The following is a 27,740-nucleotide window of genomic DNA, read 5'->3' as shown; positions in this document are numbered from 1 at the left end:
GGATGTTAACCTGTGTATAGTCAGTGTATATAATATACTGTTCCCTGCCAGAGTCCCAGGCAATCATTCTCCCTGCTGGGCTGAGGGGGACATCATATGATGCCCTCCCAGAACGAGAGAACCACCTTGCACCCATCATATTACTATATGGCGGGCGGGAGGTGGTTAAACATGTCCCGAGATGAAAATTCATTGTCAGTCATGATATACACTAGCCCCTGACACACATGAAAAAACAAATGCCACCCACCAAACACAATCATTCCCGCTGCTTGACACTTGCACATAACGGAACCACCAATAAACTATTTCTGACACATTCTGTATCTTTTTTTTGTACTTCATACACATCAAATGTCTGACCACACCCTCAGTACTGATCAACATGATCTCCAGAGGAAATTACAGTTCGATGTGCTCTCCCTCCTCTGACATCTTCCGGAGCTTTTCAGGGAGAACTTTGGTCCAGAAGTTGAATTTTCCATCTTTCAGTTTCTGAGACACTTTCTGCTGTAAATCAATCTGCAGATAATCTTCATCCAGGTCGTACTGTGGCCACCAAGCCAGGCCAGGCCCGTTCGGGTCACTGCCAAGAGATCACATTTTCATTAAAGTAGGTGGAATCCCAATCATTGAAACCTCTTTGAAGCTTTACCATGTTAAATGGCACCTTAAGTAATTTCCTACCTTTTCAGAGGCATACTAAAGACTCTTTATCAAAACTTCATCCTTCTCCATTAAGTTATCATTTGGACAGATATTCCCAGAAATGTCCCAATACACATACGATAGGATCTTCGTACAGTTGCAGCCTCTGGATACCTCTGTGCCCCTTCCCTGAACTTCCGGGGAGTGTCATCCAAAGTCACTTGATCCCCCACCTTGGAACAATTTGCCCTATTATTCCAAGCACTATTGCTCATGTGTGCTCTACTCAGGAGCAAACTGACAACTCATGGGGCCCCCAGGCAATAGGTGATCATGGGGCCCCTGTGTCCTCGCCCACACTCAAACCACACCCAAAAAAAGCCTATGAAAAAAAGCCTATAAAAAAAAGGTACCAGAGCATCTCATGGGGCCCCCTACTGACCTGGGCCCTCGGGCAGTGCCCAAGTTCCCAAATGGTCAGTTCGCCCCTGGCTCTACCCCAATGTAGTAGTTTCCTGTGAGGGTGCATGGAAGGGTGGCTCTGGTGAGCTCCATAGAACCCTACTAGGCAACGTAGCCATTTGAAAACCAGAGAGCTGGGGCAGCCATCTTTGGACTGGCTGTTGTGGGAAAAAAATTAAATGGTTTTAAAGATGAAAAAGCAGCAGGCAAGGTAAGGCTATGTGTATACGCTTGGATATTGAGGGTATAAAAACATGCAGTTGAACCATTATTTTTACCACTCTCCCTTAAGCTGTAATGGCAGTGGACAGGGGTGTACTCTTTGCACCGCAGAGTGTCAAAAATGATCTTCCCATGAAGTTCAGCAGGCAGTACCACCCACCAAAAGCAACCCATTTAACTGAGTGGGGCTGCGTCTCAACCATCCCACACCCACATGCAACGCTTTTGTTTTAATTTTGAATGGAGTAGGGAAGAGTTAGATCCTCCTGCAGGATTTTATTGCCGTCATCCCAGAGAAGAGACTTCCTGCTATTTCCTGTCTTGGTGAGATAAGAACTGTCTGTGTTACAGGAAAGCTGAGCCAATGACATGTGAGGAAGGAGTCACCATGCCTTACTCTGTTCGAGCAAAGTTGGCCCAGTATCTCATGACCGTTCTACTGAGTATCTTTTCCTCCTCGGGGAAATTATCTGGAAAATAAAATGGAAGACGTCTCTCTGGAAGGGCCCTCCGAACACGAACACCAGATCATCGCCGTGATCAGCCTTCATCCACTGTGGCCTACTGTGCTGAAACAAGGATGGACGGCGCTGGAATTCATAGAAGTAGACGCTGGCTCCAGAATCTGAGGGGGGGGGGGGCAAGAAAATAGGAACATACATTGGTCATTCCTCCGATATTGAACTTTATTTAAAGGTCCACTCAGAACTGGTATTTCAGTCTTTTACCTCCCAGGGATGTCAGATCTCTGCACTGGATTCCCAGCTCTGTACACTTGCTGTGCCGATTATGAGTGGTTCCCACCATTCCTGTGCTGAGTTCCCGGGTCTATATACCTGCTGTGCCCATTATGAGGGGTTCCCACCATTCCTGTGCTGAGTTCCCGGGTCTATATACCTGCTGTGCCCATTATGAGGGGTTCCCACCATTCCTGTGCTGAGTTCCCGGGTCTATACACCTGCTGTGCCCATTATGAGGGGTTCCCACCATCCCTGTGCTGAGTTCCCAGGTCTATACACCTGCTGTGCCCATTATGAGGGGTTCCCACCATTGCTGTGCTGAGTTCCTGGGTTTATACACCTGCTGCTGTGCCCATTATGAGGGGTTCCCTCTATCCCTGTGCTGAGTTCCTGGGTCTGTACACCTGTTGTGCCCATTATGAGGGGTTCCCACCATCCCTGTGCTGAGTTCCCAGGTCTGTACATCTGCTGTGTCCATTATGAGGGGTTCCCACCATCCCTATCTTGAGTTCCCAGGTCTATACATGCTGTGCCCATTATGAGGGGTTACCACCGCCCCTATGCTCATAATGGGCACAGAAAGGAATACAGACCCAGGAACTGAGCATAGGGGCGGTGGTAACCCCTCAATGGGCACAGCATGTATAGACCTGGGAACTCAAGATAGGGATGGTGGGAACCCCTCATAATGGACACAGCAGATGTACAGACCTGGAAACTCAGCACAGGGATAGAGGGAACCCCTCATAATGGGCACAGCAGGTGTACAGACCCAGGAACTCAGCACAGGGATGGTGGGAACCCCTCATAATGGGCACAGCAGCAGGTGTATAAACCCGGGAACTCAGCACAGGAATGGTGGGAACCCCTCATAATGGGCACAGAAGGTATACAGACCCAGGAACTGAGGGGTTCCCACCATCCCTGGGCCAAGTTCCCAGGTCTGTACACTTGATGTGCCCATTATGAGGGGTTTCCACCAGCCCCGTGCTGAGTTCCTTGGTCTGTACACTTGCTGAGCACATTATGAGGGGTTCCCACCATCTCTTTGTGGAGTTCCCAGGTCTTTACACCCGCTGTGCCCATTTATGAGGGGTACCCACTATCCCTGTGCTGAGTTCTGGTGTCTGTACACTTGCTGAGCCCATCATTAGGGGTTTTCACCATTCCTGAGCTGAGTTCCCAGGTCTGTATACCTGATGTGCTCATTATGAGGGGTTCCCACCAGGACAGTGTTGAGTTCCCAGTTCCCATTATGAGGGGTTTCCAGCATCCCTGTGCAGAGTTCCTGCGTCAATAAATCTGGTGTACCCTTTATGAGGGGTTCCAGCATGCAGAAGAAGTGAGAACATCTTAAAGTAGGAGGGAACACTCAAACCACAATGGATAGAGAACAGAGCCAGGAGCAATGGCAAGGAGATTGCTGGCACCCAACAGAGATATAGGACACCAAACCATGACACTGTTCAACAGGCTCCACCTGTAATTGACATTTCACTTTTAGGTGATATTAGAAAGTCATTTAAGATGTAAACAGTGTTCAGTGGAATACTTCTTTAACTGACTGAAGACCACAAAGGTATCTGGAGCCTCACACCTCTGTGAAGTTTTGCTATCTTTAGTGCTGGCATGACAAACATGACATCGCCTTGCAGGTCTAGAAAGCGTTCTCGGTTTTCCAGAGGGTCGTCCGTGTTCTCGAAATATTCGTTTAACAATGTGTAATCCAGACCAGATATCAAACCCTGCACACACAGCAAAAACTATATTAACAATTGATCCATTCCAGGAGCTACACCAGACATTTCCTAGCCAGTGCTAGATTCATAAGGGGCAAAAAGAAACTGCCCTGGGCCCCTTTGACAGAAGGGGCCCTCCTCTATACAAAAATACAAAACATTAAAAAAATTATATAAAAATACAAAAAAAAAATAAATAATATAAGATATATAAAATACTTTATTTTAATACATGTATCTTGGCAAGTAAATATTTTGCCTGCTATCATCTGTAAAAGTTTTTACTCTGGACTGGTATATTGTATCAAGCAACCCACACATAGCTTGCTCCCCCCCCCCTAAGGAAGGTAGCCTATAACTGCATGTGAGTGTGCACGTGGCCTCAGAATGACATTTTGTCATGCATTTTGAAAATGTGTGACTGTCATTGATAATAAGGGCCCCCCCCCCCCAAACCTGAAGTGCCCAGGACCCCCAAGGTCTACATCTGGCCCTGTTCCCAGCATGCTCTGCTTTCCTTGCATGGCTATTTTAAAGTTAACCTATCAGGATCCATCACTAGTCTGAGCTGAGGCCACCATTGCCCCGAGACAGAGCATTGCATATCAGATGCATCTGTCATATCTGAGCTCCATCTCCACCAGCCTCACCTGTGACATAGGACTGCCATTCTGACAGGTTTAAATGGATTGAACCCTTTCTGGTATCGGGCAAGAGGACCTTGTTGTAAGTTATGGCATGGCTAAGATCAAGAACACGAGGACATGAACTCAAATGAGGAATGTGCTTAAGCTTTGGTCTGTACAAAAGTTTGGGGTGGACCTTGGCTGTTCAGGTGTTTGGACAAAATGCCTGAATAGTTACCCACTGGGCTGGAGCCAAATGTCATGTATTATAATTGTATTACTTTTGTAAGTAAACATGACAGCTTCTTGCTGTTAATGGTTGTTAAGGATGCTGGTTGGTGCTGAGTCCTTAACAACCAGTGACGTTACCAACCCCATTCACCTACATGGCTAGGAATCCCTGGGCATTTAAGCAATTGAAGTGGGATAATTAAAAAAAAAATTGTGGGGGTTCCCCCCAGATTCCATCCCATGCCCTTCATACCAGGCCACACACCCTTGATATGGTGTGAGGGGGATTGTACCTCACCAGAGGGGAACCCCTAGCAAAGTAACTTGTCCCCATGTTAGTAACCCTGACCCAGAATTGTGGGTCGCAGGTGGGAGACTTAGCAAAATCTGGAAGGCACCTTTAACAATAAGAATGCCCCAAGATACTTCATTGTGATTGAGTAAGGGGTGCATAGTACTAGTACCTCTACTCATTCACAGAAAAATGTAAACAGTAAAAACAAACTATTTTTGACAAGTCCTTTTTCAAAGAGAAAAACAAACCATCCCACAATGTACATCCACTGTCAATTACATTGTCCAGAGATCTTGATACATTTCATGGCCCCGTATCAGACCTGCTGAATGACACAAACTGACACATCTGCTCCCGACACTTCACTCCCATCAAATGGCACATCTGGGGAATGACAACTGATTTATACAAAGGGGTGGGATCTCCTGGGTGACATCATTTAACATATATGGTCATAACCATTCATAACCATTTATGGTCTATGATGTCACTGGAATCCCAACAGTAACCTTACAAAGTATTATTTTCCAGATAGAGTAGTGGATGATTGGAATAGACGTCCAACAGAGGTAGTGAGTCAAACAACAGTAAGTGAATTTAAACATTCTTGGGACAAGCATAAATCTACAATCAGACAAAAAGGTTGATTAAAGGGGAGGGGGCAGATTGGATTTACCACTTGGTCTTCTCTGTTGTCACTTTTTTATGTCTCTGTTTGAACCCATTCACCACCATTTTCTCCCAACATCAGGCTGTCACCAATGGTGTTGGGGTCTATGAAAGCATGAGTGCTAGAGGGACGCAAGGCTTGATATCTGTGTGGCTGGTGGGAACAAAACCATTGACTCTGAAACAGGTAAGATCTAATGTGAGTCTGGTGAGGTCTTACCAGGAACATGGAATGGCCCAGCTCCAAGTGGATGGATTCCTTTGGCAGCCCATCCATGTACTTCACGTCCAAACTCTGTCCAAAAACACAAACATAGCCTCCATTAGCACCACTACATATCATCGCATGGAGCCTTTTCTGCTGCTCACCATCCCTCCTCATGGTAAGTAAAATACACACCTCTGATCCCTACTGCTGAAGCTCCTCATAATGATAGGCCATCTTAATTATATTCACATTTTTCATTTCTTTACTTGTAAGAAGACAGAGGAAGCAAGGGCTCTTTGCCCTTGCCCTCCTCTACTAACATCAATGTATATTTCAGATGATGGGACAGAAAGACTCAGAGAAGACAGTCTTGGTCTACAAAGTGAAAGGTCATGCAGAGCACGAAGGATGGAGGCAGGAATTGGCTGCAGAAGAAGGAAAGAGGTTTAATATGAAAGCCATCAGGTGCAGGTTATCCTCCTGTGGGTGGAATTTCAAATTATCTATTGGTGGACTTCCTACCTTTGGGATCAGCCAGCCAAATTCCTGTACATTCACACCGATGATAAATGGCACTATGCTGTTTTCTTTGGCGGCCAATATTTCTTCTGCGGGTTTTGGCAGGAAAACTCCATCCTCACAGATTGGTATTGTTAAGAATGTCTGAAGAGGTGCAACAAAAAGGTAAGCATGAAAGAGAACCTGTCATAAAACCCAAGCTTCATATTACATAGTGTCCTCTAACGTCTGCATGGGACAGGCTGGGAGAGAGAAGCCCCTAATTGCTCTACAGGCCATAGGCATAATAAAATAAGTAGAGAAGTTTGATGTAAAATAACATACTGAGGCGGAGATGATGGAAGAGATCTCTTGCTCGGACTTCATCTGCAGACAGTTCACCAGAGAGGAGGGCTCACAACCAGACTCATTAGCTACAAACTGCAAAAGGTAAACAGACTTTTTTACTCTTCCATACTCCATCTTTTATTATTTCTACTGCCTTCTTGCCCTGGTGCCCTCTGAAAAATAAAACAGTATCTAGAAATCTCTGCACAGGAAAGGACTTAAGGCAAGAATTAGCATGGCAACATTTTAGCAATGTCACTTTCTACATCAATCCTTAATGAATAATAGAAACATCTGGAGAAATGTAGGAATGACATAGGAAGAAGTTCAGAGAAATGGAAAGTAATGATTTTGTCCCACTGGTTGATGGTAGTGGTGATGCGGGAATCAGGATCTGGTGAGTAAGGAGTTTACTTACATCCCTATAGAAAATGAGCTCCTCCTGTGAGCTGGCCATGAGTCCTGGCATTATGGCCACTCCACTCTGTGCGATGGCACGATGGAACAAACCCTTGCCCAGTGGGGAGAGGACCTGAAATCAGACACAGATGTTCATTTATATCATTCTATGTTTTGGGTATTTTCACTCCATACCCACACTCACTGAATGTATCTAAACCAGGCCTGTAAAGACTTCAGCCTACCAGCCAGGACTTTTAGCCTCTGAACATGGGATGGGTGATGAGGTAGTAATGGGGAAGTGATGATAGTGATTGTGAGGTCTCCTGAACCCCAAAGTCTATGGGGAGAATGGGGTAATCATACTGAACACCACCATCATTGTCTCCAAAATTCACAGGCTGGTAACAGAAATGGTCAGATATAAATCTCATGTCTGTGGTAGGCATTTATGAGAGGTTACACCCTTGTCGGAACACAAAGTCAGCTTAAGAAACATTTGGCACAAAGCAGAGGAAGTTATATGGAATGCAGAGTTGTCATAAAACACCACTAGCAGGGTCTACAAGAGACTTCTGAGGCCTGTCAAACTGCTGGTTGTAACAAGTCTGGCAGAGCAGCCTAAAGCAATACAAATCCTGAGTTTGTTTTTCTTTTAACTGCCAGACCCAGACTTTATACATTTTAACTATAATTCCTACTGAGATAGATTACCTTCATAAAAAGTGATCACTTGATTGTAGGAGGCAATACCATTTAGAGAGACATCAAACACACCTACACTCAGCCACTTTCGGTACACCTGTTCAATTGCTTGGTAACACAAATTGCTAATCAGCCAATCACATGGCAGCAACTTAATGCATTTAGGCATCTAGATGACTTGCTGAAGTTCAAACCAACCATCAGAATGTAGAAGAAATGGGGATTTAAAGGACTTTGAATGTGGCATGGTTGTTGGTGCCAGACTTGCTGGTCTGAGTATTTCAAAAACTTCTGATCTACTGGAATTTTCACGCACAACCATCTCTAGGGAAATCAAGACTCGCAAGACTAAGCAACGTTTTTCCAATCTTCTATTGTCCAAGTTTGGTGCATATTTGCCTCCATTTCCAGTCCTTAGCTGACAAGAGTGGCACCCGGTGTGGTCTTCTGCTGCTGTGGCCCATCTGCTTCAAGGTTCGAAGCGTTGTGCATTCAGAGATGGTATTCTGCATACCTTGATTGTAACGAGTAGTTATTTGAGTTACTGTTGCCTTTCTATCATCTTGAACCAGTCTGCCCGTTCTCCTCTGACAACAAGGCATTTTCGTTCACTGCTGCTCACTGGATATTTTCTTTTTTTCAGACCATTCTCTGTAAACCCTAGAGATAGTTGTGACAATCCCAGTAGAGCTGCAGTTTTTGAAATACTCAGACCAGCCCGTCAGGCACCAACAACCACGCCACATTCAAAGTCACTCAAATCCCTTTTCTCTGTTTGAACTTCAGCCACATCTACATGCCTAAATGCATTGAGTTGCTGCCAAGTGATTGGCTGATTAGCAAATTGTGTTACCAAGCAATTGAACAGGTGTAACTAAAAGTGGCTGGCGAGTGTATATAACATTGTCCAGAAGGCTAATAAGACACATTAGACCTCCTAAGAGGACTAGGCAAAGAATTTATATCATGTTTGATATCTAACAAATTGTAATTTCATTCTGTTAAACATGCTTGTTTTTGGATTGTAAAATATTGTCAGATGAAAAAATAAAAATGTATTCAGGATAGTTGACATAGCTGAATTTTAAGCTAAAAAAAAATCCCTACAAATGTAATCACATTACTTACCTGTAATGAAAGATGTCCCACATTGTGCAGGAACTGCATGGATTCCCTATCCTCTTCCTGTCTCTGGACTTCTGGCACTGCAATGGTTAACAGCTTTGGCTCTTCAGGCAGAAGAGCACTGCAGATGGCACGATGGGGTCCACCCCCATCTTGCTGCTCCATAAAAGAAGGTAGAGGATAACCCGCACTGTATTGTTTCACCCTTTCCTTTTTTTTTCTAATTTAAGTGAAAGAACTTTTGCCTCTTTGAAGAAGCTACCATATAAACTCTGTTACATTCCTGTCTGGTTGTGGCAACAAGTTCAGTTTTGGGTCTAGAAGAAGTAAACAATGAGGAAATGTCACTGCACTTATGCTCCATTAGGATCTATGAGTCTCTGCCATGGTGACTGTTGTGGTGTCGTTGTCCATAAAAATAGATCTGTGAAAGGATAAATGGAGCCACCCACAGCTGCACTAAAATCAAAACAAAACTGGTGTGTACGGGGAGAATAACACTAATTCTGGTAAGCAGGGGGTGGGGGTTTTGGTGGTGGGTTGAGGAAGATGATCATCATGTTTTATGTTATACCCTAAATTTGAGTGTAACAGGAAAGATAGAAAGGTGGACTATGCTTTCAAAAGCAACCTCTCTTCAAGGAAAGAGAGATTAGACCTGCAGCAGTTCAATATAACATATTGTAACAAATTTTCATAACATTTAATGTTGCAATGGGTTTTTAGCCTATGTTATAGTATTTAATTACAAAGCTACATCTTTTCAAGTAGCCAAATCCAAAAATTGCAAAACATTACCTATATCGTAGCTTCAAATTATTCAAGACATCACTCAAATTATTTGGGATTTTTTACTATTTGATGTATTTTTATACCGTACCCGTATGTATATGAAATGTACATAATACAGTACATATTTCAGGTAGGTGATGAGCCCCATCAAAAAAGCCTGGGCAACCTTGAATATGGTTCCATTCTCCATCCCAACTCCAGCCAGCTGCGGCTGATCACACACAGCCCCATAGTGTGTGGTATTGGTATCCAGAGACAATATTTAAGGGAAGTCAGGAAAGGTCAGTTTTAAGGGTCAGGGTTGAGCTTATTATGAGTGTTTGCTAAATTTCAGGAGCTACCAGGAACACTTACCAGTGCAGAGACGCTGGCTCCACCTGCTGACTCTCCAAATATAGTGACAGATCCGGGGTCACCGCCAAAATCCTTAATGTTCTCCTGAACCCACCGCAGAGCCGCCACTTGGTCCAAAAGTCCATAGTTTCCAGTGGCCGCCTGCCCATCTCCAGTGCTGGGATAGAGATTGGAATTTTTACAGAAAAATCAATAATAAAACATGGATTCAATGATTTCAAGATAAAAGACAGTTGTGACTACAAAAAGGAGGGAGGACTTCAAAGAAATAACATAGCATTGATTTATAATTTATAAAATTCAGCTTCATGGCCTCCTTTCCTGCCAGCAATGGTACAATATAACATTAGGAAGAAGGAGAAGGGACTACAGCGCACAACTTGGACTGACACATTGGCCAGCCAATAGTGTGTGGGGGGGGAGAATTCTTTATTGTCTTGTCATGTTCTTCGTTCATTCTCTGTTTAACTCGCCTAGATACACATCAGTAAAAGTCAGATTATAGAAGTAATAAAAATTTTAAGAAATCCAAAGTTACATGAAATCTACAACTCCTACATAAGTTAGCTTGAGTTTTACAAGTTGTTGTTTTAATAAAGAATTGTCTCTTTATGGAAAGAGATCAGATATACTGAGACCTACCTGAGGAATCCCAGAATTCCCAGTCTGTACTGGATTGCCACATACACCACATTTTCATGGGCGCTCAGTGCAGAACCATCATAAAGAGAGGCAGATTCCAATACCAGCCCCCCACCGTGTATATACACCATGACCTGGGAGAAGGAAAGAGCAGATTACTGTAGGCCTATGTTTGGGATGAGAGCATTTAGAGTTCTGTTGTTTGCGGTTAACCTGGTGAAAGTATGACAGTATGAGGGAGCTGGGCAGTTGGGAGCACACAGGGAACATCAGGGCACTTACTGGTAACCTGGCGTTGTCAACTCGGTCAGCTGGAGTAAAGACATTTAGGTACAGACAGTCTTCAGACACTGTAGGATAAGTGATCTTCACTTCTATTAATTCCATCATTTTTTTGGTCATTTCCAAAGGCTGAAGACACCTGGAAAGAGACAGTGGCTAATGTATAACAGAAAGGTGTGCTGACTGTGTGACTGGGGTGCTGACTGTGTGACTGTCCCTGGGCCTATCAGGTCAGGGGGCAGCCTATAAATCACTTCTACCCTTGGAAGCTTGGAGTAGTGAGAGAACCACATTGGAGGTCTGCGAGGACCACACTGGTGGAGTGAGAGGTCCACATTACAGAAGTGAAAGGGCCACTTTAAGGGATTGGGGAGGACCACACTGGAGTAGTGAGAAGGCCACATTGGAGAAGGGAGAGGGACACACAAAGATTTAGAGGAATACAGTGGTGGAGTGGGAGACCACATTGCAGGAGTAGAAGACCACATTAGATAAGCGAGATGGCCACTTTAAGGAATTAAGAGGACAACATTCTAGGAGTGAGATGGCCACCTTGGAAGACTGCGAGAACCACACTAGGAGTGAAAGGGGCACACTGGAGGACTAAAAAGGCCACATGTGGCTAAAGAAATGGGGAGCAGACATTGGAGGGGGCGGAGCCTAAACATGGCGGCGACGGAGAGCACGATGTGAGTGCTCTCCGATAAACCTCCGATCTGACCACCCTGAGAACCCTCAGGTCTTAAACTGCGGTGCCCTACCTGAGTGAGGTCTCCTAAGGTGAGAATCCGGCGCGGTGAAGGAGGAGGAGAACGAGAGTGGGCACGGAGCTCCGAGAGGGGATCACGCTGCAGAGACCCGAGATCAGCTGTCGGGTTGCCGGGGAAACCGAGCAGTGCGGCGGGAGCACGCTGGTGGCCGCAAAGGAGCTCTGGGAAGCTGAGACGCCGGCCGGTTCCCTGACAGGAGAGGAGAGATGCCGGAAGAGTCCCTAAACCTGCTGCACAGAAGAGGACACATATCTACAAGCAACAGGAGACCCTGCAGGAATCCCCCAGAGACACAATCCAGGAGAAACAAACGGACGGCTGTGGAGCAGGGTCGACTCACTCGATGAGCAAGTGAAGGAGGGTGAGTGAAGAAGTCATATGTAAATTGTATATGTGTCCTGGACTGTGAGAAATGAGCTGCCTATAAAAGAGTGAAGGGGGATTCCTAGGGAGATCTGGAAAGTGAAAGGGAAAGAAAAAAGAAAAAGGAAAAAAGTGAAGGAAGGAAGAGAGAGAAAGGTATTGTTAAGTGGCTTTGGAAGAGAAGAGAGATTTGATTAATATCAATACCCCAATATACAGCCAAAATTCTCCCTCTGGTTAAAGAGTACAGCCTGCACGGGAGGTATGAAGAATAAAAGCGCTAAAGGAAGTGGGCTTAAAGGGTCCCAGACGGGTACAATTAAAAAATATACCTCCCGGGGGAATGTGACTCCAGAAAGGGCCCATAGCGGTAATGAAAAAGGGGAAATGGAAACCAGCCTGGAAAATAGCCCCAGAAGGTCACTGGGCCTGAATTGTAGCAGCCGACAGTCGATAGAAAACCTAGAGAGGAAAGATCTTGAAAAGGATTTACAAGTGCCGAATAAAAGAGATGGCCGAAATGTTTAAAAATCTGGAAAAAACTTTTAAGCAAGAAATGACAAATATACGACAGGATCTAGGGCACCTGCTAAAGAGAATGGAAGAAATGGAGGAAAAAATTAATAAACATACCCAATTTATTTCAGGCCTAGAAAAAAGGGCTGCTATGATGAGGAATACGCAGAAACAATTGCTGTATAAAATAGAAGTACAAGAGAACAGGAATAGGAGAAGCAACTTGAGGATAAGAGGAATCCCAGAAATTTTGAAAGGGAGAGAACTTCAAGAAATAGTCTGTAAAATGTCAAACTCCATTATGGACAGACTTGAAACAGAGGTAATTAAATTGGCTGGAGTATATAGAACAGGAAAGTTCCACCAAGGTAATGAGAAGGCAAAACCAAGAGATGTAATTGTTCAGCTGCATAAATATGGAGATTTGGAAAAGGACTAAAGGAAGAACAACTATTAAGTATGGAGATATAAATATTCAGATATTTGCGGACTTATCGTATGAGACATTGTGGAGAAGGAGATCCTTGAAAGCCCTATTAGAGCAGATGAGAAAACGGAATGTTCAATATAGATAGGGTAACCCAGAGTGTTTAATCGGATGGAAGAATGGTGTTACAGCATATCTGAGATTTCCTGAGGACTTGAGAGACTTCTGCGATAGACTGGAATTGCATAGAATAAGGATTACTGGGTGGGAAACAGAGGGAGAGATAGGCAATGGGGGAAAAGAGGAATGGCAGACAGTAGGTAGGGGGAAGGTAGGGAGGAGTTAGAGGGGATAATGTGTGTTTTTTTTTTTTTATATATTCCTCTCTATCTCTTTCAACCGCATCGCAAAAGTGGAAAGATGTGGAGAGAACGAGGGTAATCGGGGGTGGTTGGAGGTGGGAAAGCCGTACACGGGAGGAGTTCAACCCCAAGGTTTAAAAAAAATCAAAAGTGGTTTTATACCCACAAATGATTGATAGGCAATTTGAAGGCCTAAAAAATGGGGGGGGGGGGGGGGGGGTAGAGGGAAAGGTGAGGGGGGGAGGGGTTATGGAGCTAATATTCTGCAAGATATTTGGGCCTAATAGGAGGAGACGAATCAGAAGAGAGATAGACAGAATAATCAAGAAGGATGGAAGAAATACAGTTTATAACATATAATGTGAATGGGTTGAATTGTCCTGGGGAAAGATTTAAGTTGTTTAAAGAGTTACATCACAGGGCAACGTCAGTGGTATTTTTACAGGAGACACATTTTGAGATAGAGTCAAACGTGAAACTAAAATCCAAATATTATCCAACATGGTATTACGCTGACTCTCCAATTAAAAGAGCAAAGGGGGTGGCAATAGGTTTGGCAAAGAATATGAGATTTGAGCTGGAAGAAAGAAAGACTGATCTGGAGGGGAGATTCCTGTTCTTGAAAGGTAAACTACAGGGAATTGAGTGTACATTAGTCAATATATATTGCCCCAACAAGAAACCGGAGATCTTTTTGAAGGGTTTGCTGAAGAGATTGATGGATTTCAGAAAGGGGCGTTTGATAATAGCAGGAGATTTGAATCTCTGTATGGACCCACAAAAGGATGCAACCGCCCTTGTGCAGAGAGAGGGGGGTAGGTCTCTGAGAGCTTTGAAGAAGGTGATCCACGAGTACCAACTGGTGGACACCTGGAGAATAATGCATATGAAAGACAGAGAGTATACCTTCTTCTCTAATGCACATGAGATATACTCGAGACTGGATTACGTTTTAATAGATCATCAACTCATTGAACTGCTGGTTAAAATAGAAATAGAGACAAGAACTTTCTCGGATCATGCCCCTGTCATAATGAAAATAGGATGGGGAGGAAGGTGGACGGGAGGCTTAGGATGGAGGTTAAATGAGGCTCTTCTCATGGATGAGGATATTGCGCAGAAGATCAGGGAAGAGATTAAGGTATATTTCAAGGAGAATGAGACAGAGGAAGTATCGACAGCTACAGTATGGGAAAGCCATAAGGTATATATAAGAGGAATCTTGATTGCGATGGGAGCAAGGAAGAAAAAAGAAAGAAGAGAGAGGGTTAGTGGGCTCTTAAAGGAAATCCTGGACTTGGAGCAGATACATAAGAAGAAAATAACAATAGAAACAAGACAGAAGTTAATGGACAAAAAAGATGAGTTAGAGAGATTGTTGGAAGAGGAGAGGAGAAGAGTATATAACAAAGTATTAAGTGAAAGATATAGATGGGGAGATAGACCAGGAAAATACTTAATGAGAGCCCTGAATAAAAAGAAAAACAGGAATTATATAGAAAAGATAAAAAGTCCTAAGGGGGAGTTGGTCCACTCAACTAAAGAAATTATTAAAATATTCACGGAGTATTATAGAAAGTTGTATAACATTAGTCCCCAAGGTTCACCAAAAGAAATTAGAGAAGGTATTAACGAAAAAAGGATGATATATTTAAAAAATGCGGGTTTACCAAAGCTCAGTGAAACACAATTGAACTCCTTGGATGTGGAAATTTCCTAGGAAGAAATAGAAGCAGCATTAAGAAGTACAGGGGGTGGGAAAAGCCCAGGCCCCGATGGTTATACAGTTAAGTACTATAAAAAATTTAGTGAATTACTGTTACCGAAGTTGAAGAAGTTTATGAATGACTTGGGAGATGGGATGGAGGGGAGGAGGGAATCCCTTCAAGCCCATGTCGTTCTCATTCATAAGGAGGGAAAAGATCCTTCTCAGTGCTCTAGTTACAGACCAATTTCATTATTGAACACTGATACCAAGTTGTACGCAAAGGTTCTAGCAAACAGGCTGAAAGATCTAATGCCTGAATGGATCCATGGAGATCAGGTGGGCTTTGTCCCAGGGAGAGAGGGTAGAGATAACGGGTTGAGAACTTTAATGCTTATTCAGAAAAGTAGAAAAGGGAAAGCCCCGGTGGTGCTCTTGTCAATTGATGCCGAAAAGGCGTTTGATAGAGTGGACTGGGGCTTTATGATGGACAACTTGGAAGTGTTGGGGATTGGAGAGAGAATACGTGAGTGGATAGGTAAATTATATAGGGAGCCCACCGCAATCATCACGGTAAATGGGGAGAGGTCGGAATCCATTGGGATGTCCAATGGAACAAAACAAGGCTGCCCATTGTCCTCCTTGTTGTACGTTTTGACATTGGAACCCCTGTTGTCAATAATAAGGAATAGCGGAGCGGTAAAGGGAATCCAGATAGAAAATATAGAACATAAAGTAGCGGCCTTTGCGGACGACCTATTGTTTTATGTAGGCAACCCCCGAATAACACTACCAAGTATAATGAAGACCCTGAAGGAATATGGTGAATTATCAAATCTAAAAATTAACCCAACAAAAACAGAGATTCTGAACATTAATATACCAAAGAGCGAAAAAGAAAAGCTACAAAAAGAATTCCCCTTTATATAGAGAGAAAAATATATAAAATACCTAGGAATAAAACTTGCCACCTCATATAAACAATTGTATAGATTAAACTATATTTCTCTGATAAATGAGACTAAGGAAGAATTAAAAAGATTAGAAGGAGGAAATCCATCATGGTTAGGACGTATAAACTTAGTTAAAATGGTAATTATACCTAAAATACTCTATAGATTTCAAATGGTCCCAATCAAACTCCCAGAGGCTTTTTTTAAGATAATGAGAAGAATGTTAACAAGATATATATGGAGGAATAAAAAACCAAGAATATCATACGAAACACTAAGTAGGACTAAAGAGAAAGGGGGAATGGGACTACCTGATGTCAAGAGATATTATAAAGCAGTAATTTTAGCAAGAATCTATGATTGGACATTTAACCATAAGGGAAAAAGTTGGGTAAAAATAGAAAACGAACTGAGTGGAATTAGTTTGAGTAGGATGATATGGGTTCCAGCACATTATAGAAGAATTAAAGAAAACACAAGCACTTACACTTTAAATGGTTTAAGGACATGGGATAACTTACACAAACACATGAAATGGGAATTCAACTCTATATTAATGCCTCTAGCAAACACGGAGTATTTCCCTCCAGGAAAGGATGAGATATCAGGGAGATGGTTTAAAAAGGAAGATATCCAATTGAGAGACGTATTGGTAGAGGGGGAATTGAGAACATTTAAAGAATTAAAAGAGAGGGGGGGAGATATGTTTACTAGAATAGATGAGTGGAAATATCATCAATTAAAATGTTTCATTGGAAATCTACCAAAACCCTTGAGATTAAAAAAGAAGTGGAATATGTTTGAAAGGCTATTAGAAACACGTAGAGATGGGAAACACAGTGTTACAAAAATTTATAGAATACTCACAGAATTAGACACAGACACAGTTAATTTTTATAACAAATTGGGAAAGAGATATGGAGGTGGTGATAGATGAGGATCAACAGAATAAGATATTTAGATTGGTACACGAGAGTGTTAGTATGAGAGACGTTGAGATTAACTATAAATGTTTGACACGATGGCATATTACACCGAGCACTGAGCACAAGATGAGTGGGGAGAATTCAAAAATGTGTTGGAGAGGATGTGGGGAGGAGGGCACGGTGTTTCACATATGGTGGCAATGTCCAAAAATTCAGGTTTTCTGGAAGACAATAGTTAATTTAATAGAAATAATAACTGGAAAGGACATAGGGTTAGACCCACTACGTAAGTGCTGCAAAAGGGTTGATACCCAAGTTTTGACGGAAGACAGAGGTGCCGATGGAGGAGGATTGGATCAATAGGGTAAACCAGATTAGTAGAATGGAAAAATCTTACTATATGCAGGAAGACAGGTTGGAAATATACTATTCACGATGGGAAAAATGGGAAAAATCAGGATTGAAAGAGAAATATAGAAAATTTTAAACTAGGAAGTTATTTAAAGTTAGTGGGCCTTGAGAGATTGGGGATCTTGCAGAGGGGAGGGTGGGGGAAGGGGGGTAGAAATGGGTTGGGAGGGGGGGGAAAGAAAAGAGGTAATTAGAAGGGGCAAAGTAGAAATGTATTGATTATTTATATGTATTGTGTCTCTTCTTATGGAATTTTTGTAATAATATGAAAAACTAATAAATATTTAAATTAAAAAAAAAAAATGTGGCTAAAGAAACACCTGGCTGATCTGCTTCTTCTAGAATGGCATGTGGCTGTTTGAGTATGGTAACTCTCCACCTGGAAGATTCTATTGCACCGCTAGGATGTCAGCTCATATCCTGGTACTTACATGGGTGGATATTCTGCACCTTCTCTTACAGACTTCCAGGGTTCAGGTGGCTCTGGTGCTGCAAATCGTAGAGGCCCCACTGGTGGTTTGGCGAAAGGGATTCCATAGAAAGCATGGACGGTTCTATCCACCTCTTTTACTGTTAACGTTGTCCCTCGAATTGTTCCATAGATCGTGTCCACCACTGGTCTACCACCATCTGCTTGGTGAAAGAAAGAAGGACATGAGTGTTCCGAGACTTTGATGTTGTGCAATGTAGATAGTCCCATCAATGTTTTTGTTGTAAAAAAAAAAAAATCTATTCCTGTGTGTAGCATGGAAGCCATTATTTCTTGATTATATACTTTCACATCGGAGGCGACAATGGCAGCCTCTCATACACCTCCAGTCCAGGGACCCCTGAGTAGTATGATACAGGTGTAGTTAATTGGTACAAACATCTGTATTGTGCCATACAGGCCAGAGTCAGCAACAGACAAGACGGTACCAAATCAGCCATAGATAAAGGGTCAAACCAGGGTTAGCCAAAGTGGACAGTGTAGTGCAAAGCAGTAGGATAGTGAGCGGACCAGGCCGGGGTCAATAACAACAGAGCAGAAATGAGAAGTAAACCAAATCGAGCCAGTAGTGGGAAATCTAGAGGAAGGCTACAAAGCAAGCCATGGGGGTAATAGGATAGAATCTCAGAATCCCTTCCAGGCCTTCCAAAGCTCCTGCTTTCAGAATACCTACCCGGGCTTCCACAACTCCTACTCTCCGAATCCCTGCCAAGACTTCCAGAACTCCCATTCTCAGAACCCTTGCCAGGACATCCAGAACTCCTACTCCCGGAATCCCTGCCAGTACTTCCAGATCTCAAACATTCAGAATCCCTGCCAGGGCCTCCAGAGCTCCTACTGTCAGAATCCCTGTCACGACTTCCAGAACTCTTACTCTCAATCCCTGCCAGGACATCCAGAACTCCTACTCCCTGAATCCCTGCCAGTACTTCCAGATCTCAAACATTCAGAATCCCTGCCAGGGCCTCCAGAGCTCCTACTGTCAGAATCCCTGTCACGACTTCCAGAACTTACTCTCAATCCCTGCCAGGATGTTCAGAACTCCTACTTCCTGAACAACTGTCAGGACTTCCAGAACTCCTACTCTGTGACTCCAAAATCCCTACTCTCTGAATCCCTGACTGGACTTCCAGAACTCACACTCTTAATCCCTGCCAGATCTTCCAGAACTCCTACTCTGTAAATCCCGAATTCCAATCTCTAAATCCCTGCCAGGACCTCTAGTGGCACTCATGGAATTCCTGCTAGGACTTCAAATGGTATTTCAGTCTTTGAAGTGGATGGTACTGTATCTTTTGTGCAATAGCTATTATACTTCTTAATTGCCTTGTTTGTTGACCTGGAATGAGTTGAATATTCCCTTTCTTGCTGCCTGCCCGTGAACTTTTCCCAGACCTGACTACATTTGTGCCTTGCATTTCTTGTACAGCCTCAACACTGTAGACATATTGTTCCAGCTACCACCTTGTTGAGACAATCTTGAAAGACATGACCTGGTGACAGCATGCAGCTAAAAAGACCAGGACCACTTGTCTTCTAGCCCATCTCCACCATCAGGAGCTCTGGTGAAGACAACTGCCACTTAGACTATGTGCCTTGGGTGTGCCCGTGTCACCTGCCAGTGGCACCATAACAACAGCACCCCTCCCTTTATGCATACATGCTGTAATTGTGAAGGCAGTCACACAATTTGCAATGGTTTGGTTGTCTAGGTATTACACACTCGATGGCATGTGATTTTTTTACAGAGGAAACTCTACAAAACTAACCAGTTCTAGAAATAAAGTACATAACAATATGGAAGTCATATGAGAATTTACTTTCAGGCAAACGTAAAGATAAACTTCACTCGTGTTGTAAAAAATGAAAAGTCAGCAGCTACAAATGCTGTAAAGAAAAAATACTTACCAATCCATGGAGTCCAGCACCAGGTCTCCAGTGCCGCCATCTTGGATTTGGGAACTAGCTGGGACTTCTTGATGTCTCATAGCCCGCTCCCCACTGCACATGTGCGACACACGGCAGTGCAGGGGCAGGCCAAGTGCACTTAATTCTTGCTTAGGCAAGAATTGAGAAAGCAGGATTTGGTACCTATCAAATAAAACGCTTCATTCCCCCCATAAAAGTGCAAATATGTTAGGGGCTGGGGAAGGAAGAGAGTGATGGCAACTTTCCATTTTGGGTGAAGGCCTACTTCAAAGAGGAATATGAAAAAAAAAAAAAAAAATCACATTGCAACTTGTCTTGTGAAACTTCATGTACATTTGTTCTGTGCAGAGTGGTTCAGGTAAATTCCCCATTATTGCCCCTAGCGGGAGCTGACAGTCATAATAAATAAGCATTTATTTCTTTTGACCATGAGCTCCATCTAGTGATCCTAATGGGGTATTTTCCTGATTCATTTTACTCTGTATGAATGAATAACATTCGACCTAGGAGAAGAAATAGCCGAGTAACATTCTATTTTCCCCATTTGCACAGAATTAATGTATATATATTTTCACAGTACATATAGCTGTGCAGATTTTTAAAAATATACATATAAAAAGTATCTAAAGCCAAAACCAAAAATTGGCTTTGGATACTTTTAAAGATAAGAACTCACAAATAGGAAACATGGTCTGGTCTCTCTATAGGGTGGATTCACACTTGCGAATGCACCCTGCTGGCGATCACATGTGAGAACCCCAGCGATTATCTACAAGTAGGCAGCCCCATTGAAATCAATGGGAGGCTGCCAGCTCTCACAGCGAATCACGCCCACTCGCATGTAATCGATCATGCTTCGAGCGATCGTCCCCGCTGGGGTTCTTGCATGTAATCACCGGCCAGGGGCATTGTTAGGTGCGAATGCACCCTTAAAGGAAACTTTAGAATACAATGTTTAGTGACTATGATGATTGCTACCAAGAAAGCTCCACATTTTCATGTACAAATGAACTGAATAGGATCTGTCCTACAATTACAAAATCAGAATTACACAGTAAAGTGAAAGTTCACATAAAGGTCAGCCTTGGCTTTGTTTGCAGCCTGCCGTAGTGAGATCTCTCCACAGTTCCCAGAATCTGTTCCCAGAGAACAAGTCTTCCTGTGACATTGTATATATTTGTATCCATCATGTAAATAACAAAATGTTTGGCGATCATAATGGGTGTAACGGGTGTGCAGATCTGAGACCTCGGCTCAGGGATCTCACCAACAGAGTCCTAGATTGTAAGCTCCAAGGATCAGGGCCCTCCTATCCCTCTTGTATGGAACTGTATTGTTGCTGTATTGTCTCCCGTTATATTGTAAAGCACTGAGCAAACTGTTGGCGCTATATAAATCCTGTATAATAATAATAATATATAAATCCTGTATAATAATATATAAATCCTGTATAATAATATATAAATCCTGTATAATAATAATAATATATAAATCCTGTATAATAATATATAAATCCTGTATAATAATAATAATATATAAATCCTGTATAATAATATATAAATCCTGTATAATAATAATAATATATAAATCCTGTATAATAATATATAAATCCTGTATAATAATATATAAATCCTGTATAATAATAATAATATATAAATCCTGTATAATAATAATATATAAATCCTGTATAATAATAATAATAACAGAGACAGAAGGGACTGTCAGGGGATTTCATAAAAACAATGTCCCTGTGAATTCTCACCCGTCCCATGACTCCCTTGGATGGCGCAGTACAGAAGAAGGATCCGGAGGAGTGCTCCCATGTTTGTGTGTTTTGTGAATTCCAATAACGTTTAATCTGCCAGAGATCTGACCAATCAGAATCATGGGCTGTCTCCCAGGGATGTGAAAGGACACAGAGCTGATTTTGGCAGTATAAATAGCAAAGTGCAGATTAACGATTGCCAGGTGTCCACCTCCCCTTCTGCCCTACAACCTTCCTGTATAATAATAATAATATATAAATCCTGTATAATAATAATAATATATAAATCCTGTATAATAATATATAAATCCTGTATAATAATATATAAATCCTGTATAATAATAATAATAATATATAAATCCTGTATAATAATATATAAATCCTGTATAATAATAATAATATATAAATCCTGTATAATAATATATAAATCCTGTATAATAATAATAATAATATATAAATCCTGTATAATAATATATAAATCCTGTATAATAATAATAATATATAAATCCTGTATAATAATAATAATATATAAATCCTGTATAATAATTGCCAGGTGTCCACCTCCCCTTCTGCCCTACATAATATTTATAATATTTATATAATATTTATATAATATATAAATCCTGTATAATAATATATAAATCCTGTATAATAATAATAATATATAAATCCTGTATAATAATATATAAATCCTGTATAATAATAATAATAATATATAAATCCTGTATAATAATTGCCAGGTGTCCACCTCCCCTTCTGCCCTACAACCTTCCTGTATAATAATATATAATATATAAATCCTGTATAATAATAATAATATATAAATCCTGTATAATAATATATAAATCCTGTATAATAATATATAAATCCTGTATAATAATAATAATATATAAATCCTGTATAATAATATATAAATCCTGTATAATAATATATAAATCCTGTATAATAATAATAATATATAAATCCTGTATAATAATAATATATAAATCCTGTATAATAATAATAATAACAGAGACAGAAGGGACTGTCAGGGGATTTCATAAAAACAATGTCCCTGTGAATTCTCACCCGTCCCATGACTCCCTTGGATGGCGCAGTACAGAAGAAGGATCCGGAGGAGTGCTCCCATGTTTGTGTGTTTTGTGAATTCCAATAACGTTTAATCTGCCAGAGATCTGACCAATCAGAATCATGGGCTGTCTCCCAGGGATGTGAAAGGACACAGAGCTGATTTTGGCAGTATAAATAGCAAAGTGCAGATTAACGATTGCCAGGTGTCCACCTCCCCTTCTGCCCTACAACCTTCAGTCTCCATGCACACGGAGCGTTCTGATAATGCTGGTAGCATTAGCTGTGTAAAGTCACGTTAAAAACATGAGTTTTTCAGCTTCTTTGCATTAGCGTTTAGCGCCATTTTCACACGTTTGTGGTTTTTAGTGGTTTTTTTTATGAAAAAAAATTATTTTTTTGGTCAGAAAAAGTCCAAAAACGCTGGTTTGTAGAGGTTTACCACGTTTTGCCGCATTTTTCAGCGTTACAGTGTTTTTGCAGCTAAAGAACTCCTCTAGAAACTAGCTAGTCCTGGGTTTTTTTCCAGCCAAAAAACGTTGATTACAGTCTATGTGTGTATGGACACCGAGGATAACATGCTGGGGGGTTTACTGGCTGTAGAAAAAAACCTCAAAAGCCAAAAACAGCCGCTGTAAAAACATCCCGTGTGCATGAGGACTTTTTTTATGTATTTATTTATATGTGTTCTTGTTTTGTTGTTTGATGTTTATTACTAAAATAAATATTTAACAGTTGATATAGGAACAACAGAGTATTGTCCTTGATACTTTTCTATTTGCGCTAACATACAATTTTTCAGGACAAAGGTTCGGTGTGTACCCCCTTCTTCAAGGTCCACGCAGTAGTACTAGTAAGGGGGTACACCCTTGAAGCTTGTCCTGAACAATTGTATTTTGGCACAAATAGAAAAAGTATCACGGACAGTACTCTGTTGTTCCTATATCAACTGTTAAATATTTATTTTAGTAATAAGCATCAACCTACAAAACAAGAACACATATACATAAATAACGAAAGCTTGTCCTGAAAAATTGTATTTTAGTGCAAATAAAAAAGTGTCACTCAGTTGGTTCTGTCGCAAGTACACAAATGTAGCTACAGCCACCTCTAACCCTAGGTTCATACCTAAGCGTTTTACGCAGCGTTTTGCAGAAACGCAGTACAGTCCATTTAACCTCTTCCCGTCTGGCCCATGCCAATAAATGACCGGATGGGATCGCTGCCGATGTGGGGGGACATCTGTAAGCGTTGCCCCACATAAAGTGCCTGTGCGCTCTCCCTGGGAGTGCGCAGCCCTGCAATCTGTGCCCGCTGTTTCCAGAACACAGATTGCTGTACGGGACCTCTGTGTGAGGTCCTGATGCATGTGATCAGTGATTGTCGTTGGTTCAAATCCCAACCATAGCACCACCTGCCTGGAGTTTGTATGTTCTCGATGTGCCTGCGTAGGTTTCCTCCAGGTACTCCGGTTTCCTCCCTCACTCCCCTGGTGAGCTGACCATGAACCCCGGCATTATGGCCACTCCACTCTATGCAATGGCACAATGAAACAAACCCCAGGCCAGTGGGGAGAGGACCTGAAATCACATGGAAAGATGTTCATTTTAAATCTTCACATTATGGCCCCCCATAGTGTTATGGTCCCCATGGCCATTACTTTGGAGCTACTTTTCCTCCATGGCTATTAGTATGGAATTGCCTCTTCCCCCTTTACCATGGCCATTAACATGGAGTTGTCCCCCATGGACATTAATATGAAGTTGCCTTTACCCTTTGTGACTATAACACTCTCCACTCTTCTGGGAAGCCTTTCTACAAGATTTTGGAGTGTTTGTGGAACTTTGTGCCCTTTTGTTAGCTCAGGTATTGATGTTGGATGAGAAGACTGGCTCACGATTGATGTTCCAGTTCATCCCAAAAGTGTTCAGTAAGGTTGAGGTCAGGGCTTTGACAGTTCCTCCACATCTAAGGAGTCAAACCATTGCAGTCATAGCAAGATCCACTTTTCTGGGAAGGCTTTCTGCAAAATTTTGTAGGGTGTCTGTGGGTGTCTTGTGCCCATTTGTGAGGTCAGATACTGTTTTGGATGTGAAGCCCTGGCTCACAAATTCATCCCAAAGGTGTTCAGTAGGTTGATTCAGGGTTCTGTTCAGGGTTCTTTGTAGGATACAATAACTGCATTGGGAGATTCATCCATCCACATGTAAGAAGGTACTTACTAAAGTATTTACTTACTGTATTGGTTGTGTTCATTATTTCCTTGGTTAAGTGCTGCCTTAACAATGGTTTTACATGATGGCAGGCTCTGCCTACCATTTAGGCATTAACCGGAACTGTTCAGTCCCCACTTGGGCATATTAAGCCTTGCCCACATGCACTGTGTAACATGGATGGAGGAATCCATTCAATGTTTTCTCTATATACTGTATATGGCTGGTTTTATTGAAGCACGTTTACTTCATTTGAACTTCTGAAAATTCTTATTTCTTTTCTGTACACTTGTATATATGAAATATGTATCTATATTTTCATCCACAGAAATTCTGGAGAAATGGGTTTTACCTAAAAAACTGGGAATGTTTGATAAATTCAAGCAGTGTTCAGAACTTGCCAGTGCAGAGATGCTGATTCCACCTGCTGACTCCCCGAAAATAGTGACAGATCCGGGGTCATTCCCAAAATCCTTAACGTTCTGCTGAATCCACCACAGAGTCACAACCTGGTCCAATAGTCCAGTTTCCAGAGGCTATCTGAGTTGCTTTGGTGCTGGGATTCAGAGCTGTGTCTCCAGTGCTGGGGTATTTACAAAAAGATCAAAATCAAATCATAATATATCAATATGTTTGCTTTATAGCCTCCTTTTCAATTATCTCAGATACAATGTAACACATGGAAGAAGGAGGAGAGACTACAGCTCAGGACTAGGAGCTGATAAGGGAGTGACATACAATCAGGGGCGGACTGACAACTCATGGGGCCCCCGGGCAATAGAGGATCATGGGGCCCCTGTGTCCTTGCCCAAACTCAAAAAAGCACATAAAAAAGGTACCAAGGGCATCTCATGGGGCCCCTTACTGACCCCGGGCCCTCGGGTAGTGCCCAAGTTTCCAAATGGTCAGTCCGCCCCTGTACTGGCACAAGGCTGCTTTAAGCTCCAGAAAAGCCTCCTCAGCCTTTTCATTCCACTTAACCATAACTAACTTCTTCCCCCTCGTCAAGTCAGTCAGTGGCACATCAATAGTGGCAAAGTTGAGGATAAACCAAAGATAGCACCCAGATACCCAGATAGCATCTGTTGGCTGTGAGGAGTACTACACTCAGGAGAAGTCTGCCATCTGTTGGCTGTGAGGAGTACTAAACGCAAGAAAAGTCTGCCATCTGTTGGCTGTGAGGAGTACTACACTCAGGAGAAGTCTGTCATCTGTTGGCTGTGAGGAGTACTAAACGCAAGAAAAGTCTGCCATCTGTTGACTGTGAGGAGTACTACACTCAGGAGAAGTCTGCCATCTGTTGGCTGTGAGGAGTACTACATTTAGGAAAAGTCTGCCATCTGTTGGCTGAGATGAAGTACTACACGAAGGAAAAGTTTGACATCTAGTGGCTGTGAGGAGTACTACACGCAGGAAAAGTCTGCCATCTGTTGGCTGAGAGGAGTACTACACTCAGGAGAAGTCTGCCATCTGTTGGTTGTGAGCAGTACTACATTTAGGAAAAATCTGACATCTGTTGGCTGTGTGGAGTACTACACGCAGGAAAAGTCTGCCATCTGTTGGTTGAGATGAAGTACTACACTTAGGAAAAGTCTGCCATCTGTTGGCTGTGAGGAGTACTACACTCAGGAGAAGTCTGCCATCTGTTGGCTGTGAGGAGTACTACACTCAGGAGAAGTCTGCCATCTGATGGCTGTGAGGAGTACTACACGCAAGAAAAGTCTTCCATCTGTTGGCTGTGATGAAGTACTACACGCAGGAAAAGTCTGACATCTGTTGGTTGAGAGGAGTACTACACTCAAGAAAAGTCTGCCATCTGTTGGCTGTGAGGAGTACTACACTTAGGAAAAGACTGCCATCTGTTGGTTGAGATGAAGTACTACACTTAGGAAAAGTCTGCCATCTGTTGGCTGTGAGGAGTACTACACTTAGGAGAAGTCTGCAATCTGTTGGCTGTGAGGAGTACTGCACACAGGACAAGTCTGCCATCTGTTGGTTGAGATGAAGTAGTACACTCAAGAAAAGTCTGCCATCTGTTGGCTGTGAGGAGTACTGTACACAGGAAAAGACTGCCATCTGTTGGTTGAGATGGAGTACTGCACACAGGAGAAGACTGCCATCTGTTGGTTGAGATGAAGTACTACACTCAGGAAAAGTGTGAAATCCAGTGGCTCAGATGAAGTACTACACTTAGGAAAAGTCTGCCATCTGTTGGCTGTAAGGAGAACTGCACTCAGGAGGTCTGCCATCTGTTGGCTGTGAGGAGTACAACACGCAGGACAAGTCTGCCATCTGTTGGCTGTGAGGAGTACTGTACACAGGAAAAGACTGCCATCTGTTGGTTGAGATGAAGTACTACCCAAAGGAAAAGAGTGACATCTAGTGGCTGTGAGGAGTACTACACGAGGGAGAAGTCTGCCATCTGTTGGCCGTGAGGAGTACTACACGCGGGACAAGTCTGCCATCTGGTGGCTGTGATGAAGTACAACATGCAGGAAAAGTCTGCCATCTGTTGGCTTTAAGGATTACTGCACACAGGAAAAGACTGTCATCTGTTGGTTGAGATGAAGTACTACAAAGGAAAAGAGTGACATCTAGTGGCTGTGAGGAGTACTACATGCGGGAGAAGTCTGCCATCTGTTGGCCGTGAGGAGTACTACACGCGGGACAAGTCTGCCATCTGGTGGCCGTGATGAAGTACTACATGCAGGAAAAGTCTGTCATCTGTTGGCTTTAAGGAGTACTGCACACAGGAAAAGACTGCCATCTGTTGGTTGAGATGAAGTACTACACAAAGGAAAAGAGTGACATCTAGTGGCTGTGAGGAGTACTACACTCAGGAGAAGTCTGCCATCTG

General features: G+C 42.5%; 1 pseudogene across 1 annotated transcript; it reads right to left on the bottom strand.

Moving 5' to 3' along the window:
- Window positions 1-306: 306 nt before the first annotated feature.
- LOC149431194 (cocaine esterase-like) lies at window positions 307-21,718 on the bottom strand (annotated as a pseudogene). The gene is made up of 12 exons (XR_016309362.1): window positions 21,600-21,718; window positions 17,850-18,048; window positions 10,986-11,124; window positions 10,704-10,837; window positions 10,062-10,218; window positions 7,105-7,218; window positions 6,684-6,779; window positions 6,363-6,503; window positions 5,853-5,927; window positions 3,670-3,817; window positions 1,730-1,957; window positions 307-586 (listed from the first exon to the last, which is right to left on the bottom strand). The product of XR_016309362.1 is annotated as a cocaine esterase-like (transcript).
- Window positions 21,719-27,740: the final 6,022 nt, after the last annotated feature.

Source organism: Staurois parvus, unplaced genomic scaffold (assembly GCF_062004578.1).
Source record: "Staurois parvus isolate SC_StPar_1 unplaced genomic scaffold, SC_StPar_1.0 ptg002356l, whole genome shotgun sequence".
In the NCBI taxonomy this organism is placed as follows: domain Eukaryota; kingdom Metazoa; phylum Chordata; class Amphibia; order Anura; family Ranidae; genus Staurois; species Staurois parvus.
The sequence above is the reverse complement of the archived record's forward strand: the minus strand, read 5'-3'. Positions and strand labels throughout refer to the sequence as shown.